Source organism: Bubalus bubalis, chromosome 11 (genome assembly GCF_019923935.1).
Source record: "Bubalus bubalis isolate 160015118507 breed Murrah chromosome 11, NDDB_SH_1, whole genome shotgun sequence".
NCBI classification, from domain to species: Eukaryota; Metazoa; Chordata; class Mammalia; order Artiodactyla; family Bovidae; genus Bubalus; species Bubalus bubalis.
This window is the reverse complement of record NC_059167.1, coordinates 56,074,268-56,089,548: the sequence shown is the minus strand read 5'-3', so window position 1 is coordinate 56,089,548 and position 15,281 is coordinate 56,074,268. Positions and strand designations below refer to the sequence as shown.

General features: G+C 46.6%; 1 long non-coding RNA gene across 1 annotated transcript; it reads left to right on the top strand.

Moving 5' to 3' along the window:
* Positions 1 to 5,702: 5,702 nt before the first annotated feature.
* On the top strand, positions 5,703 to 9,651 carry LOC102389871. Its single transcript, XR_329474.4, has 3 exons — positions 5,703 to 6,173; positions 6,683 to 6,927; positions 9,292 to 9,651. It is a non-coding gene; the product is annotated as an uncharacterized LOC102389871 (long non-coding RNA).
* The last annotated feature ends 5,630 nt before the right edge of the window (positions 9,652 to 15,281 follow it).

The window sequence follows — 15,281 nt, the reverse complement described above, 5'->3', positions numbered from 1 at the left end:
TTACCTGCTAAACTGAGGAAATTTTTCAGAGGAGGGAAAGCGAGAAATAAAATGTGGAGACTGAGCTGTAATGGTTGTAAAGTCTCTCGACCTCCCGGGCTCGGCCACCCACCACCTCCTCCACAACCTGAGGCTAGCCTCCTCAGCCCCTGTGCCTGCATCTGGAAGGGAGATAGGGTGCCCCAGCCTCCGTGAGGATCACGGCCATGCAGGCGGGGACGTGCCCAGGCAGCGCCAAGTGGAGGTGGTGTCCTGTTGCTACTGTCCGATTTTCAGAAGCTCTCCCAAAGCAGATTTGCTTCCTTTTAAGCAGATGGTAACCTTTGTCTCCGCCAGTTTCAGTATTTATATTTGAAAGAAAGAGCCACTGTATCAGAGAACAGGAAATAAGATTTGACCCACAAATGTTTCATTTTACGAACTGCCTTGGGGAAACTTTGTGGTCAACACCCTCCCTTAAAAGCTTGCTGCGGGAGCTCTGAAATCGTCTCCCTCCATCCCTGGAGAACCTTTGTCTGCTTGGCAGGAGGATGCCTTTCTAGACCCACAGTAAATCGTTGTGGGTCAAGGGGCCCAGTGAGAGAGGGGTTGCAGCCCCGCAGTTAGGGCAGGCTGAGGAGGAACCAGGCACATCTTAGGACTGGAGCCGTTTCAGAAAACCCTCCCTCTGCCCACACAGAAATACCATCTACCTTGCGAGGAAGGCCATCCTCCCACGCTCCTCTCCTTTGTTCTAAAATGTGTGCTCAGGGCCCAGAATATCTCCGTGGGCTGGGCCTGTCTGACCAAAGCTCCCAGGCAGGTCTGTGCCGTCCAACTGCTGCAGGAGCAGAGTTCGATGCTGAGCGCTCCAGTGTGGAGCCATCTGCCGTGAAATCGCCTCTCTGTCTTGGGTCAGAAAGGAGAAGTGTGAGTTTCCAAAAAGGAATAATCTACCTGCTCTGGAGAAGTCAAGGAAGGCTTCTTGGAAGAGTTGGAATGTTAAATAGACACCCAGTCCCTCTGGTGTGGTTTCTATACTTGACAGATTTCGGAACCCCCACTCTCAGGAGCTCTGGTTGGCGTTTCTTGCTCAGGTCCTAGAAGTGGGAAATGGCACTCCTGGGCTGGACAGGTGCGGGTTACTGTCTGCTAATGAAGTCTTTAAGCCCTGCACGTGAACCCTGCACACAGGGGCCCAGCAGCCTACGGGGCACTCTCATTAAAGGGCTGTGGAGGAGTTGGAAGCGATGGCTACATTTTAGGCACAGGAGCAGCCACCAAAATTCCCTTTCCTTATAGACGCTGGCCATTCCAGATCAGCAAGGTTGGCTCGTTACCCTGAAAACAGAGGCAAGGGGAGGAGCGGCAGGCTATGCCTACATCCTGGCCCCTGCTGACCCCACCCTCCCCCACTCCACCCCACGCCCTCCTCCCCACCCCCACTCCAACAGCACACACATTTCTTTTGCTAGGCTCAAGGATGGCAGGGTGGGCATCAGCGAGTTGGCTTCCAAAATCTGTCAAGTATAGAAACCACACCAGAGGGACTGGGTGTCTATTTAACATTCCAACTCTTCCAAGAAGCCTTCCTTGACTTCTCCAGAGCAGGTAGCTTATTCCTTTTTGGAAACTCACAGAGTATGGACAACCTGTACCATAAATGTACCCTTAGATAGGAACACAGTCTGCCTGGCCCCAAATCTCAGCTCTGTCATCGACTAGATAGATGTGTGACTCTGGATGAGTTACTTTCTCTCTACTTCATTCCTTTACTTTTAATCCGAGAACACTGAAAATGCCCACTAATAAAGTCATGGCAAGTACACTACTTAAGATACACAAAATGCTTAGAACAAGCTTTAGACAAGAGGCCTCTATTGTAGTCATATTATTTTTGTGTGTGGTAAAGTATGCATAACACACGGAGAAGGCAATGGCACCCACTCCAGTACTCTTTGCCTGGAAAATCCCATGGATGGAGGAGCCTGGTGGGCTGCAGTCCATGGGGTCGCTAAGAATCAGACACTTACTGAGCGACTTCATTTTCACTTTTCACTTTCATGCATTGGAGAAGGAAATGGCAACCCACTCCAGTGTTCTTGCTTGGAGAATCCCAGGGACGGGGGAGCCTGGTGGGCTGCCGTCTATAGGGTCGCACAGAGTTGGACATGACTGAAGCGACTTAGCAGCAGCAGCATGCATAACACAGGGCTTCCCTGGTGGTTCAGCAGTAAAGAATCTGCCCACACTGCAGGAGACCAGGGTTCAATCCCTGGGTCAGGAAGATCCCCTGGAGGAGGGCAAGGCAGCCCACTCCATTACCCCTGCCTAGAGAATCCCATGGACAGAGGAGCCTGGCAGCCTGAGGTCCGTAGCATCACACAGAGTCCGACATGGTTGAAGCAACTAAGCAGCAACAGCTGCAGCATGCATAACATAAAATTTATGATTTTAACCATGTTTAAGTGTTTAGTTCAGTGCCATTAAGCGCATTCACATTGTTATGCAACCGCTGCCACTATCCATCTCTAGAACCTTCTCATCATCTCAAATTGAAACTGTTTCATTAAAGAATAACCCAGCACTTCCCCTTCTCCCCAGCCCCTCATAACCTCTTTTAAGTTCTGTCTCCAATCATAACTTTTTATATAAATGTCTTATTTTCTTTATTTGACAAGTACTTATAAAATACCTACTTGGCACCTGGAACTGAAATAGAATTTGGGGACACAGTGGTCAAAAAGATTGTTAAGAGTCTATGCCTACATGGAGCTTTTACTCTAGTAGGTTGAAGCTCAGTTCAGTTCAGTTCACTCAGTTTTGTCTGACTCTTTGTGACCCCATGGACTGCAGCACACCAGGCTTCCCTGTCCGTCACCAACTCCCAGAGCTTCAGACTCATATCCATTGAGTCGGTGACGCCATCCAACCATCTCATCCTCTGTCGTCTCCTTCTCAGCCCACCTTCAATCTTTTCCAGCATGAGAGTCTTTTCAAATGAGTCAGTTCTTCACACCAGGTGGCCAAAGTACTGGAATTTCAGCTTCAGCATCAGTCCTTCCAAAGAATATTCAGGACTGATCTCCTTCCGAATGGACTGGTTGGATCTCCTTGCAGTCCAAGGGACTCTCAAGAGTCTTCTCCAACACCACAGTTCAAAAGCAGCAATTCTTCGGTGCTCAGCTTTCTTTGTAGTCCAACTCTCACATCCATACATGACTACTGGAAAAACCTTAGCTTTGATTAGATGGACCTTTGTTGGCAAGGTAATGTCTCTACTTTTTAATATGCTGTCTAGGTTGGTCATAGCTTTTCTTCAAAGAAGCAAGCATCTTTTAATTTCAAGGCTGCAGTCACTATCTTCATTCTTGAAGAACTATACAAAAGGTTGAGGCTGGAAATGAGCAAATAAATACATAAGACAATCTCAGACAGAGATACATGCTACTGTTGAAAAAATAATTTGAACTTGGAAATAGGCAAATGAGAGTACAGTACATCCTTTCAAAGCCACACATGGGTTTTCTTTAACAGTACTGCCCAAAGATCATTCAGTGCTCCGGAGGACACACCCGTGTTTGATTTAACTATTTACCATTTGATCAGATTTCAGACACTGGGAGTTGCATGTTAACTTGTAGATTTCTTGCCAGCGGAATAGATTATCCCAAAGATTATGGGTTTATTATCCTGTAGGACAGTAACCAAGTTTGTAGCTAACTAGAAACCTAATAGGATTAGAGCTCAGAAATGAACCCATGTTTATATGCACAATTAATCTATGACAAAGGAGGCAAGAATATACAATAGGGGAAAGACAGTCTCTTCAATAAGTGGTGGCTTCTCTTATGACTCAGATGATAAAAAGTCTGCCTGAAATGCAGGAGATCTGGGTTCGATCCCTGGGTTGGGAAGATCCCCTGGAGACAAGAATGGCAACCCACTCCAGTATTCTTGCCTGGACAATTTCATGAACAGAGGAGCTTGGTGGGCTACAGTCCATGGAATCACAAAGAGTCAGACACAACTGAGTGACTAACACACCCTCAATAAGTGGTGCTGGGAAAACTGGACAGTTACATGTAAAAGAATCAAACTGGACTACTTTCTCCATATACAAAATTAAATTTTAAATGGATTAAAGACTTAAAAGGTAAGATCTGAAACCACAAAACTTCTAGAAGAAAACATAGGCAGTACATTCTTTGACCTTGGTCTCAGCTATATATATATATTTGGTTCTGTCTCCCTAGGGAAGGGAAACAAAAGCAAAAATAAACAAATGAGATTACATCAAGCTAAATAGCTTTTGCATAGCAAAGGAAACTATCAACAAAATGAAAAGGCTGCCTATTGAATGAAAGAAGGAATTTACAAACAATATGTAGGATAAGGGGCTAATATATAAAATATACCAAGAACTCCTACAATTCAATATCAACTTCCCCCCCCCAAAAAAAACAATTAAAAGTTGTACAGAACATCTGAAAGGACATATTTTCAAAGAAGACAGAATGGCCAACAGGCACATGAAAAGATACTCAACAACATCTCAAACTACTCCAAGCCTGGGCCAGCTGTTTCTTCCACCAGACTTTGTCTCATCCCTGGCTGTGAGAGTTTGGGTTCAGGAAGTGGATGCCCTGCAGAAAGGCATGGAGAGAGAGGGGCCAGCCCTGGGCTGGCTGGTAGGGCAAAAGGGGAACGTCCAGTGAATCCCAAGAAGTTGCCCTAGGGCCAGCAGTTGGCCGTGGTCACCGGTGTATTGGATTCAGGGGACTTGGTCGTAGTCCTGCTGTAGGACCTGTCCGGTAAAATATGAGTGATACTTTCACCTCTAAAACCCTCCAGAATTCCCTGAACACCACCCCCCAAAACTACTCTTCAAATCCCCTTTCTTGCAGGGAAGAGTCCTCATGATAGCGCTACTGAGCAGTGCCCTCTAGGGAACTCTGTGTTCTGGCTGGAACCCCTCTGGGGGAAGGGATGCCAGGCTTTTCCACAGAGACCCAGCCCACTCCAGTCCTTGGAGCTCCTACTGTGTGCTCTTTAAGGTGCAATCAGCCGTTGTTAGGTCTGGGAGCAGCACAAGAGCTCGCCTGTCTTGTTCACCTTTGGGCCTCAGCACATAATATTGCCAGCACATACTGAATATTCCTTAAGTGCTTTTTAAATGAAAAAACAAGATACAGTGTTTGGACCTTAATGAAATCAATGTGGGGACTGTCTTGTGTTACTTCAGAGCTCTAGCATGAGCAGAAGTTGTGTCTTAAATTAAGCTCAGCCTAACAGGCAGCTGTGTATACTGTTAAGCAGAGTTCTGGAGTCAGACAGCCTGGGTTCAATTTCTGGCTGTGCCACTTACCAACCCTGTGATCTCTGATAAATTACTTAATCCCTCCGGATCTAAATTTCTCTTCTGTTAAAACAGGGCTACCTCATTGTATTGCCATGAGGGTTAAAATAATTAAAAATTGTAAAGTATTTAAGAGTACCTTTGCACTGTGTTAGTATATGTTTAAAAAAAAATAAGGGAAAACTTGCTAAAAAATGGAGTACACAATAAACAGTTTAAGTAATACGGTACTGAATTGTCCATAACAGAGGATGTGTTAGCTCTTTAAGATAATCAATCATAACTATTATTTATTAGGCACTTAATGTCCTCCAGCACTAATGCTAAGTCCTATGCACTTTTTATCCTATCTGTCATTGTCTGATGCAGGAAACAGAGGCTTTGTGACAAGTTGAGATCCCTTAGCAGGGAGCTGTTGATTCTGAGGTGAGTCATGTTCAGAATTCAGGGAACACCTGGGTGCCCGAGGTCAAGTGGGGCATGGGAAACACGAGGAAAAGGCAGGTGAGCGATCTGTGGGCTGGAGGGAACACTCTAGGATTGGCCAAAGCCCAGGGCTTGGTGATAAGAAACCCTTTGTGTTGGGGCCCAAAGGCAGAGGAAGGGCAGTTGGGGGCAGGGAGGCGGAGGCAGCTTTGGTAGCAATCAATCAGATAGGCAACCCACCCACCAAGCCAGAAACATGCTGTGTTTGGCAATGGAGGGAAGGGAGGGGCTGACAGGTGGTTCCAAATGCCCCAGGTGCAAGGCAGTGTCTCAGCCGGTCTGTGAAGCTCTTCAAAGCAGGTGTCCCTGCAGAGACAGAGCTGGAAAATACTGGAGGAGGGAACCGCAGGTAGATGGGATGAAAGATGGGGGGGAGGGGGGACTTCCTCGGCAAAGTGGGAAAAAGCCTTTCACAGCAGGATGTGTGAACAGGATGGAGGACAGGAAGGGAGAGACATACCTAGAGGCAAAGAGGAAGGCTTTGCCTTTACAAAAAAAAAAAAAAAGGTGGAGATTCAGTTTTGTCTTTTATAATAAAAAAGGAGCTGAGATCCTCAAGTTAAGGGCATGAAGTCCTGAGTTTGGAGGCTTGAGAAAGGCATAGTTTGTAATCAGCCTGAGTGAGGTATCCTAGCAGAGCAAGAGAAGCAAAGAAATCTTGACCCAGCAGGCAGATCTGGGGAAGGAGGGAGGGAAATCAGGGGTGCTCAGCAAGACAGATATTTATACGTAGGGGAGGCGACTGCTAGTTCAGTCTCTTTGCTACTCAGCCCCCTGGTTCTTGTGTGAGAACTCCAAGTTTTGGGCACTCTGGGAACTGTCCTATTCACCTATAAATTATTCTTTCTCCTTGTCCAGCCACTCAAGAGCACATGGAGCCCTTTCAGTGGCCCCATAGGACTCCTTGGGCTTACACATCTGGTGTACTCTCTACCCACTTCCTTTACCCCGTGCCTTCTCCACAATGACTCTCAGGAAGACATCAGTGACCAAAGAGGGGCGTGGCTGCAGCCTCCAGACTGTGTTCCTGGATAAAGCCTTCCCCAGTTATCTCACCGGCCGCTAAGTGGGCATCTAATGAACACCGTGACTTCGTTTTCCAGGTGGGGAGAGTTGACTGTATCAGGTTCTCTATCAATAGAAGCTGCATCAGGCTGCCAGCAGTTGTCTTGATATTAAGGCAAGAAGTGTCTGGTGCTGTGGTCTGTACCTCTCTCCGTCCATGCAGGACCACTCCCATCATTGTCCTAACTGTGGGGTTCCAGGGGGTGTTGGGGCAGGGATGGCAAACACTTGAAACACACATCTCACCGTGCTTTAATCTGGCGTCTGTGGCAGCCACCCATAATCTGTCATGCAGTGTTTCTCAACACGGTACTCCAGGCAGCAGCACAAAACGAGTGCCGTGGGAAATTATTCCATTTGTCGGGTGGGTAGCTCCAACACCCTTCCTCCTGCGAAGCGGGATGGCTGAAGGTCAAGTTGTGAAGGCACGAGGTGTGGTTTTGCCTCTCAGCCCCCCTTCCCCTTTACTTCCAGAGCTGGGTTCTCTCCTGAAGGTCAATCTCCTCAGGGTGCTGAGGAGCTAAACAGATTATCGGGGTCATTGGTTGGCCACAATGGGAGGAGCAATGGGTTCCCGTCACAGCCACGTCCCCTTCACTGCCTTCCTCTTGCTAAGGCTCTTCTCTTCTGTAAAGGAGACAAATGGCACCCACCTGTGAATCCTTGGCCCTAGGACTGAGGCTCAGGATAGAATTGAGTCCCTGTATGTGTAAGATTCTAAATTGAAATGATCTTTATCAACCTAAGAAAATCTTACATTTAATCCCCAGCAACAACACTTTGCATATTTTAACAGGTGCTTTGAGGGCATGGGGCTTCCCTGGTGGCTCAGACACTAAAGAATCTGCCTGCAATGCAGGAGACCCGTGTTTGATCCCTGGGTCAGGAAGATCCCCTGGAGAAGGAAATGGCAACCCACTCCAGTATTCTTGCCTGGAGAATCCCATGGATGGAGGAGCCTGGTGGGTTACAGACCATGGGGTCACAAACAGACACAACTGAGTGACTTTCACTTGGGAGCACAGCTTTTTAGTTTGAAAGGAACGATTCTGATAGTGGAATTTTAAAAAATGTACTTATTTATTTATTGGGTCTTTGTTGTGGAATGCAAGATCTTTGGTTTTAGTTGCAGCATGAGGGCTCTAGTTCCCTAACCAGGGATTGAACCCAGGCCTCCTGCATTGGGAGCTCAGCGTGTTAGCCACTGGACCACTGGAGAAGTCCTTTATGGTAGAATCTTTAACTGGCATAGATATTTGGAGGCCTTGTGGCACCCTCAAACTTACCTCATGCTGCCACAGAACTCACATGTATATGGTGCTTAACAGGTGATAAATAAACAGCTGATAAAGGGTTTGGCACTTTCTCTTATGAGCACTCTGTTGCTATTTTAGTGGCATCAGCATGGCTATACCAGTGAGGCTTTGTAAATTTCCTACCTGGTAGATGCTGCAAATTCCTTACTTCCCCTTCCCCCCGTTTTTAATCAAGGGCTCATGATGGAAGGTAACTTGCTGGGCAGGGACCACGGTGGACAGAAGTTCTGTCTAGGCTGAAAACGCTTAATCTGGGATCATTCACCCATCTCTGCCCCCAAGGGCAGGGAGAGCATAACCAAGCCAAGCCAAGGGGAGGGTTATTTTTAATCCCAAAGATGCAGCGTTTGAGAACAAACAGCCTTGGCCCTGGAGTACCTGCCAAATGAGTGTGGGCCTGGAGGTGTCGGAACATGGCCACTTCGCAGCGCTCCATGGCCCCTCCAGAAACTAGAGCTGCGCAGCCGGGCGTATTTTTACATACGCTGACTTGCTGTGGCCTCTGAGGGCCAGCAGGTCCTGTGAGGACGGGGTGGGAGCCCCATGAGCCATGACCTTTAAATCCAGTCAGGCCCTAACCCGAGACGGTGCCTGGCATCCCCACCCCTCCCCCAATCTCTCATTGCCCGATGCTCCCAACCCCTCCACCTGCTGCCCCGTCCCTATCCCAGCCTCACAGAGCTGAAGGTCACTGGTGAGTATGCTTTCTTTCTTTTATATTTTCCTCTTCTCTTCCTTTATTCTCTGTAACACAGATAATTCATATTCATTGTAGAAAAAATAGAATATTGAGATGAACAAAAAGAAAAGAAGGGACCTCCCTGGCAGTCCAGTGGTTAAGACTCCAACTTTCCAATGCAGAGGGCATGGGTTCAATTCCTGGTCAGGGAACTAAGTCACAGGCTGTTCAGTGTGGCAAAAAAAAATTTTTTTTTTCTTAATTTAAAAAAGAAAAGAAAAATCCCTATCACCCCCTGATCCTATCCCACTGTGGGTGAGGACCAGCACTTGGTAATACTTGGTGGATATTTTCCCTGACTTTTTGCTATAAATATTTTTTACACACATTTATTTTTTTCAAAACAGGAACTCCACCCAAGGCCTGGTACTAAGGAAACCATGACGGCTCCTCATTTAGGAGGAATGTTGACCTTCTTTCCCACTGAGGGCCACAGGCTTTGTGGCCAGGGCTTTGAGAAGGTTACAGGAAGATGAAGCCCAGTGCCTATTTCATACACGCAATTCTCCTCTCCATCCTCATCTTTCCCAGTAGGAATCATTTTGCCAGTGTCAGGTTTTGTCTGTCCAGTTAAGAAGGCAGGCTCTGGGGACTTCCCTAGTGGTCCAACGGCAAAGACTTCAAGCTTCCAATGCAGGGGAGTCTGCGTTTAATCCCTGGTCAAAGAACTAGACGCTGCATGCCACAACTAAAAATTCAAGTGTACGCTCAGTCCTATTCTTTGCAACCCCATGGACTGTAGCCCACAAGGCTCCTCTGTCCATGGAATTTTGCAGGCAAGAATACTGGAGTGGGTTGTCATTTCCTACTCCAGGGGATCTTCCTGACTCAAGAATAGATCCCACATCTTTTGTGTCTCCTGCATTGGCAGGTACTTCGCTACCTGGGAAGCCCAAGAGTTTGAGAGCTGGAACTAAAGATCTTATGTGCCATAATTAAGACGCAGCCAAATAAATAAATAAACATTTGAAAAGAAGAAGAAGAAAGCAGGCCCTGGAGTCAGGAAGCTTCAATCTAAACCCTTGCTCTGCTTCTAAATAACTGTAAAGTTGGGCAAGTGGCTTAAATCCTTCATGTTGAATTTCCTCATTTGTAAAACAGGGATGAAGATAAGATACCTGTTACAGGCCTGGCATGAGAATTCAGTGAACTAATACAGGTAGAGCAGCCGGAAGAGAGGCTGGTACATAGTAAGTGCTCAATAAACATTAGCTCTTGTTCTGCTATAATGATTATCTTCTTCACTTGTATGGAGCACCTTCTGTTTCTGACACTAGTCAAGCTTCCTGTATGACTTGGGGCAAATTAATTATCTGATCTCTTTCTTACTTCATTTGGTAGGTGTTCAAGGCGGTCGTGGAATGGGGAGTAATTCTGGGTACTTGGATATCAGGAGATTTAACACATTTGCATCATGGGGTCACTTAAAAGTGTTAAAAGCCATGTGGCTTTCATTGGAATTCTCACGCACATACTACTCCAGTTGTGTACTACTTTTTTGTCTGTTTGAAAACTTCCATAATAAAAATTTTATACATATATATGTATATAATATGTCCAGGGCTTCCCTGGTGGCTCAGATGGTAAAGAATCTGCCTGCAGTGTGGGAGACCCAGGTTCAATCCCTGGGTCAGGAAGATCCTCTGGGGAAGGGAATGGCAACCCATTCCAGTACTTCAGTATTCTTGCCTGGAGAATTCCATAGACAGGGGAGAATGATGGGTTACAGTCCATGGTGTTGCAAAGAATTGGACAAGACTGAACCACTAACACACACACACACGTATATAATATATATATCCTAAAAAATCCACATCACTCTACTTTCACATTTTTTCTTGTTTTAACATACTTCTTTACAATGTTAATCTTTTTTTCATTAATCAAGACAGTGCAACCATTAGAAAGGGCTTCCTCTGGGACACAGTGATGTTGACAGAAGCCATGGCTGGTCTGTAACAGGTTCTGACTCTGGGCTGGTCATACTCAGCTGTACTGATGACATGCAGAATTCCCAGCTGACAGGTGATGGGGACAAAGAGCAGACACGCTCTGCACCTGGTGCCAGGCTGCCTGACTTCCTTTCTTTGCTTCCCAGTACTGGCTTCCAGCCCTTAGTTTGGGTCACACTCGTCTTATCTTTGTCAATGTCCAGCACTTAGTGTCCACCACTAAAACTCTGAGAACAGAAGAGGTGGAGGTTAGAGACACGCATCGGGATCAATCAGAACTTTCCACCTCAAGGTTAAGCAGCCCTGACGTCTGTCCCCTCCCTCTTCTGGGGAGCAGAACAATCAGCAGATTGCTCACATCTTTCTCCCTGGTTTTGGCACCCCTCCAGACTCTTGACAACACAATGTCATGTCCTCTGTTGAGAGGACCAAGCTTACCTTGCTTTTTGTGATCATCCAGACGCGTTGGCTGTTTTTGTTGCTACGAATGTTATTATTGTGAATAATTACAGCTTCCAATTACTGATTGATTACTGGGCATCAAATGTTGTTCATCCATGGGTATGGTCTGATTTAATCCATACAACAGCCAATAAGGTAAATACCGTCATCCCATTTTTCAGAGGAAGATATTGACGCTTACAGAGGCTGAATGACTCATTGAGGGTCCCAGAGCTAATAAATGGAAATTGAAGTCACAGGCTGATTCCGAAGCTCATTTGTTGTTGTTGTTATTTAGTCACTCAGTTGTGTTGGACTCTTTGCAACTCCATGGACTGTAGCTGCCAGGCTCCTCTGTCCACGGGATTCTCTAGGCAAGAATACTGGAGTTGGTTCTCTCCTTCTCCAGGGGATGTTCTGACCCAGGGATCCGACCTGCGTCTCTGCGTTGGCAGGCGTATTCTTTACCACTGAGCCACCAGGGAAGCCTTCCAAAACTCACGCTCTTAATTAAGACTCTTTTCCATCCTCAGAAAGAGGAGAGGGATGTAAAAGAATGGCTAGCTTTCACTAGGCCTACAGTTTTGTTGCTGTTTTGTCTATATCATAAACAGAGATTACCATGAAGAGGAACCCCTTGTTTCCTGGGCTATGGCCTTTCATAAAGGGACCCTAGGAGGTGGGCATGTTCATGTGTGTGTACCTCTAAATGTATGAGGGCCATCCACAGGTAGAGGACTGTCAGGTAAGACTCAGCACACACGGTTCCTGCCTCAGCTCTGACACTCACCAGCCTGTTCTCTTGACCCAACCCATTCGCCCTCTCTGGGAATCAGTTTCTTCATCTGTAAAACAGGGATAACAAAACCTAGGTTACGTCAGCAAGCACATTCAAGGAGATCCCAAGTGGGATGTGCTCAGCTGAGTGTCTAACTAAAGTAGAGCTTGAAAACAAACGTATGCCTGAGACAGTGGTCCCACAGCAGGATCTGGAATAGAAGAGAAAGGGGCGGTGGGGGTGTGTGTGTGGGTGGAACGGAACGGGGTGGACACCATCCTGTTCTGAGAGCTAAGTTTGCCCTCTCTGCCTCAGGTTCCCTATCATCTTGCCCAGGGTGCTGGCTGGCTCTCCACACACCCTCCATCCTGCTCCCAGCCAAAAAGAAGATCCTGTTCCTTGTCCACAACACAGGTCACAGCCATGTGTGCTGGGCAGCAGGTTGTTGGCGAGACCCTGAGTGGCTTCTGGTCTAAGAAGTTTGGCCACCTGTGCTATGAGCCACCTTCTCTTAGGAAACCTAGAATCAAGTGCATTCCTGACCAACTCTCTCTGCCAAGAACACATGCACACACACACACACACACACACGTGGACAGACACAAAGATGCACAGACACACTGGCTCTCTCCCAACCCCCAGGGCCAGCGGTACCCCCTCTCCAGCTCTGACTCTGTGGTCTAATAAGGGTGGCTGAGAAAGGGTCATGCGATTCCAGAGAGATTCCCAGTGCTCTCCTCCAAAAGCCTTTCCATTGAATGTTCAGCTCTGGGCTAGCGTCCAGAGCCTGGGGCCCCAAGGCTGAGTCATGGGTTCCTCAAGCCCCAAGTCTCAGTTTTAGCCCAGTCCAGACCTTAGGCCTTAAAAAAAACTCACAGGTCATCCCTCTGAGTCAGCAAAGGTTCCCACAGAAACTCCATTTGGTGTGCATTTAATCACAGGGTATTTTTAAAGCCTCATCTGGTGGTAATTTGGAATTTAAATTACCAGGAGAGAGGATATTTTTACCAGAAGAAGGGCTTGGAATAGTTATATCCTGTCAGTTATTGATCAACCATTTCCAAAGGATTAAAAAAAAAAAAGACCTGTTTTTACCAAATATGTTATAAAAATTCCCTTCAGGATTTGCTCATTATTAGCGTAACTGATATAAATTGTTCCACGACACTTAGGAATGTGTTCCATGACACATTTCACGAATTTTCTAAATCAAATTGAATCATACTTAGACCTCCATCTACTGGGACTGCAGAAAATTCCCAGCCACTTGCCAGGGCCCCTCACTCTCCCTCCACACAGAACTCTGAGGCCTTCAGGATTCCAGAAACATGGAGAAGGGCACCGGGTCTGTGATGGTCACTACTGAGTGGCCTCTTGTCCAAGCTCTAGCAAACTACTTGGAGGCTGCTGCTGCTCCTGCCCACAGCATCCTCTCCAAATCCAAGGCCGTGGCGCACGTGTTAGGTCCCAGGCATTCCTTCCCCTCTTAGTCTCTCCCCCAAGGCCCTGCCAAGTCCAGAGTGCCTGGTGGAGGCCCAGCACTCAAGGGTCCTCCCAGCCCTTAATGACTTCTGGGCCCCAGGCCCCCTCCAAACCCTCTCCATCTCTAACAACTAGTGTTAAGACTCCAAACCCTTAGAAAATCGAAGAAAGGCCTCTAACTTTTCCCTGGGGCAAGAGAAACCCAGCCCTCCAAAACGCAGAGGCCTCTGGAGAGGAAAAGGGGAAAATAGTTCGCATTCTTTTCCAGTGAGCCTGTAGAAGAAAAACAGACATGGTTAATTTCTCAATCACAGTAGTCCCTGACTTAGACAATAATTACTCGATTTACTTCGTATTGCACACTCTTTGGGGAGTAGGTAGAGAAACTTCGGGGACCAAAACAAAAAACAAAAACAAAACCTCTTCTTTAATAAAGGTTATGAAATCTTTTGGCTTCTGTGATTTTCAGGGTCTCTCTAGGATACTCCTGTTTGGACATGACATCAAGCCACACAGATGCCATCTAGTAGCTTGGTGCCCAGTAGCTTGGTCTCATGGTTGTTCTTTGTGGAAGAACTACACTCCATTTGAGGACAGATGAGGTTGAGATGCTTCCTAGGTGGTACTAGCAGTAAAGAACCTACCTGCCAATGCAGGAGACACAAGAGACATGGGTTCAATCCCTGGGTTGGGAAGATTTCCTAGAGGAGGGCATGGCAACACACTCTAGTATTCTTGCCTGGAGGATCCCTGGACAGAGGAGCCTGATGGGCAGTCCATAGGGCTGCACAGAGTCGGACACAACTGAAATGACTTAGCGCGTATGCATGAGGTTGAGATAAGGGATGACACTGAAATTCTAGTAAACATGGGTTAGCTTCAACTCATACCCAATACCACAGATGGCAGGGGAGCTTATGGTTAAAGAGGAATGGCTGTGAAACCAAATCAATCAGAGTTTGAGTTCTGGCTCCATAACTTTTTGGCTATGTGAATTTAGACAAGTTACTTCGCCTCTCTGAACCTCAATTTTTCCATTTCTAGTATATCAACAACCTTGCAATTAAAAGAGCTTTTCTTTACAGGATTAAGTAAAAATTTCATAAGCAACTTGTGATTTATAATAAGTATTCAGTTCAGTTCATTCACTCAGTCATGTCTGACTCTTTGTAACCCCATGGACTGCAGCCCGCCAGGCTTCCCTGTCCATCACCAATACCAACTCAAACTCACGTCCATCGAGTCGGTGATGCCATCCAACCATTGCATCCTCTGTCATCCCCTTCTCCTCCTGCCTTCAAACTTTCCCAGCATCAGGGTCTTTTCAAATGAGTCAGTTCTTCATTGCATCCGGTGACCAAAGTATTGGAGTTTCAGCTTCAGCATCAGTCCTTCCAATGAATATTCACGACTGATTTCCTTTAGGATGGATGGGTTGGATATCCTTGCAGTCCAAGGGTCTCTCAAGAGTCTTCTCCAACACCACAGTTCAAAAGCATCAATTCTTTGGTGTTCAGCTTTCTTTACAGCCCAACTCTCACAGCTATACATGACCACTGGAAAAACCATAGCCTTGACTAGATGGACATTTGTTGGCAAAGTAATGTCTCTGCTTTTTAATATGCTGTCTAGGTTGTTCATAATTTTTCTTCCAAGGAGCAAGTGTCTTTTAATTTCATGGCTG